A 3,989-nucleotide genomic window follows, 5' to 3' on the forward strand; every position below is an offset into this window, starting at 1 on the left:
AGTCAGTGTCAACTTCCAATGAAACAGAGTTGAACTAAATAGCTTATTTGTTAATAGGTGTATAGTTTTAATAGGCTTTGAAAACAGCATGTGGGTTTTAATTTGTGTTAATGAATGTAGTCCCTACTGAAGTACTTGAAAATAAATGCACAATGATCTGAATTCAGTGTTAAGATTCTTGCCCTTTCTGCCCCCTAGTGCTGCCGGGCCTGCAGGTCTCTGTTGAGTCACGGATGTGGGTCTCTGTTCCACAGGATGGGGTTTTTTTAAGTTATTAAGAATAAGGCCTACTTTAAGAGATAGCAAGTGAAATTTAGAAGATGCCAAGAGGGTAAAACTGATTACTATGCTCAGAAATGTTTGGTGATACAGGATAAAAATAAATATAACACACCCAAATACAGGATGATCGTTCATGTAACAAACAGAGATATCATTTATCAGATTGCTTATGCCCATATAGAGGGGGATATGATAGTCTGTGCGGCATATGCACACGAGCTGCCAAATATGATGTGAAGGTTGGCCTAACAAATTACGCTGCACTGTATTGTACTGGCCTGCTGCTGGCCCGCAGGCTTCTCAATAGGTTTGGCATGGACAAGATCTATGAAGGCCAAGTGGAGGTGACTGGTGATAAATACAATGTGGAAAGCATTGATGGTCAGCCAAGTGCCTTTACCTGCTATTTGGATGCAGGCCTTGCCAGAACTATTACTGGCAATAAAGTTTTTGGCACCCTGAAGGGAGCTGTGGATGGAAGCTTGTCTATCTCTCACCGTACCAAACGATTCCCTGTTTATGATTCTGAAAGCAAGGAATTTAAACACCGGAAGCACATCCTGGGCCAAAATGTTGCAGATTACATGCGCTACTTAATGGAACAAGATGAAGATGCTTACAAGAAACAGTTCTCTCAATACATAAAGAACAGTGTAACTCCAGACATGATGGAAGAGACGTATAAGAAAGCTCATGCTGCTATACGAGAGAATCCAGTCTATGAAAAGAAGCCCAATGAAGAAGTTAAAAAGAAGAGGTGGAATCATCCCAAAAAGTCTCTTGCTCAGAAGAAAGATCAGGTAGCTCAAAAGAAGGTAAGCTTCCTCAGAGCTCAGGAGCAGGCTGCTGAGAGCTAAACCAAACAATTTTCTATGAGGATTTTTCAGATAAAGACAATAAACTTACGGACAGCAACTAAAAAAGATTCTTAGGTACGGTTTTTATTATATTTTAAAAGCTATAATTTTTCCTTGGGAATAAAGCTCCACAATCCTAGTTAAAAAAAAAAAAAAAAAAAAGCCAAGAAAATGTTTGCATGCCTCATGCCACCCTGCTCAAAACCCTCCAGACTCACTACTTCTTGCCACAGACTAGCATCCACGCGGCTCAAATTGATGAGCAGCCATCATTGGTCCTCCAACCTGATGCCTCTCTCCCCAACAAAGCATCAGCAATGGTGGATCTGATTTACTCACTGACTCCCACACCTGTATTGCCTCCCTCTGTTGTGCTTGTCTGCCAGTCATTCCTCCCATAGCGGGAGTGCCTATCTATCTACACCCAACGTTCCCAATTCCCCGTTGTGTTTCTTTTTTTAAGCTCTAACGCTTTATAAAGATTGCTTTATGCCTTTTCTTCTTAGAGGTCTTGCAAAGAACGAAGAGGGAATTTACATATTTTTAATTAAATAAAACGTATTTTATTTTGCAATTACCATATGGGTCCACTGGGATCCTTTTTATCTAATGGCAATGTGTATAAGAGACATTACAGGATCTAGGTGACCTTATTTTTCTTATATCTTGAGATACTTTACTATTTTATTATCCTGGGAATTATTGTTATTCAATTATTATTATCCTGACAATTCCATCATTCTTCCATCTAAAAATTATTTTCACCATTTTTGGCATCGTTGGGAACAACTGATAAGTAACCCAACTGTTAAGTAACAATTGCTCCCAACCATGCCAAAAAATGATGAAAATAATTTTTTTTTTTTTTTTTTTTTTTTTTTTTTTTTTTTTTTTGAGACGGAGTCTCGCTCTGTTATCCAGGCTGGAGTGCATCGGCATGATTTCGGCTCACTGCAACCTCCGCCCCCGGGTTCAAGGAATTTTTTCTGCCTGAGTCTCCCAGGTAGCTGGGACTACAGGCATGTGCCACCATGCCCTTCTAATTTTTTGTATTTTCTGTATTTTTTTTTTTTTTTCACTAGAGAAAGGGTTTCACCATATAGCCAAGATGGTCTCGATCTCCCGACCTCGTGATCCACCCACCTTGGCCTCCCAAAGTGCTGGGATTACAGGCGTGAGCCACCACGCTCAGCCTGAAAAAAAATTTTTAAATGGAAGAATGATGGAATTGCCTAGAAGGATGGTGTAATACTGAAGCAAATCATCATCCTTCCTTTTTTAAAAAAAAAATTAAATTGTTTTTTAAACTTTTTGTGAGTATCTACTAAGTGTATATATTTAGGCGGCACATGAGATGTTTTGATACAAGCATGCAATGCAAAATAAGCACGTTATGAAGAATGGGGCATCCATCCACTCAAGCATTTATCCTTTGAGTTACAAATAATCCAATGACATCCTTTATTTTAAAATATACAATGAAGTTATTATTGACTATAGTCACCCTACTATGCTATCAAATAATAGGCCTTATTCATTCTTTCTAACATTTTTGTGCCAATGAACCATCCCCACCTCCCTCCCAATTACCCTTCCCAGCCTCTGGTAAACATCTTTCTGCTCTCTATGTCCATGAGTTCAATTGATTTGATTTTTAGGTCCTAGAGAGAAGTAAGAACATTCGATGTCTTTCTGTGCCTGGCTTATTTCACTTAACATAATGATCTCCAGTTCCATCCATGTTGTTGCAAATGACTGGCTCTCATGCTTTTGGTGGCTGAATAGTACTCCATTGTGCATGCATATCACATTTTCTTTATGCATTCATCAGTCGATGGACACAGGTTGCTTCCAAATCTTAGCTATCTTAAATGGTACTGCAACAGACATGGAGTGAGGACACGCCTTTGATATACTGAGTTCCTATTTTTTTGGTTTATACCCAGCAGTGGGATTGCTGGATCATCTGGTAACTCAATTTTTAGTTTTTTTGAGGAATCTCCAAATTATTCCTTTCATTTTCTTATTACCCAAAGAATGACACACCATCTCTCAGGAAGGTACAAAAGAAGACAGGAGATACCATCTTTGTACGCTGCTTTTTGCCTGCATTGAACACACTTGACAAATCAGAATTTTTCATTTTCCACCCATAAAGGCAAAGAAAATAAAATGGACAGAAAACGACATTCCATATTATTAGATGAACCAGAAAATGAAATGAAAAGAGACAGAGAGTGACTGTCGACATGAATAATGATGGTAAAATATATCCTTAAAGTGAAATCTCAGGCTCTCAGGCCTCAGATGACACCATCCTAAGTGAGTGTCCTCAAACGTAAGAATCAATGCGTGAACCACGTCTTAAGAATCAATGCGTGAACCACAAAAAGGAAATGTAACATTTTTGCCCTGCTAATCAACAGAAAGGACTTCATCATGCAATAATTTGTGACAAGAACCTGGAACATCTCCTTTTGTTAAAAGGACATGTGGCCTGGGTGCGGTGGCTCATGCCTATTATCCCAGCACTTTGAGAGGCCAAAGCGGGTGGATCACCTGATGGCAGGAGTTCAAGACCAGCCTGACCAACATGGTGAAACTATTTCTACTAAAAATTAAAAAAAAAAAAAATAGCTGGACATTGTGGCACACATCTGTAATCCCAGCTACTTGGGAGGCTGAGGCAGGAGAATCACTTGAACCCAGGAGGCAGAGGTTGCAGTGAGCTGAGATTGCACCATTGCACTCCAGCCTCGGCAACAAGAGCGAAACTCCGTCTCAAAAAACAAAGGACACGTTACTGCAGTGTTTAATTTTTAATTATGTTTGTGGCTCAAAATTTATTTG

General features: G+C 39.3%; 1 pseudogene; it reads left to right on the forward strand.

Annotated features, from left to right (window-relative positions):
* The first annotated feature begins 255 nt into the window (after positions 1 to 255).
* On the forward strand, positions 256 to 1,182 carry LOC103215540 (large ribosomal subunit protein uL18 pseudogene; annotated as a pseudogene).
* Positions 1,183 to 3,989: the final 2,807 nt, after the last annotated feature.

Source organism: Chlorocebus sabaeus, chromosome 8 (assembly GCF_047675955.1).
Source record: "Chlorocebus sabaeus isolate Y175 chromosome 8, mChlSab1.0.hap1, whole genome shotgun sequence".
NCBI lineage: Eukaryota > Metazoa > Chordata > Mammalia > Primates > Cercopithecidae > Chlorocebus > Chlorocebus sabaeus.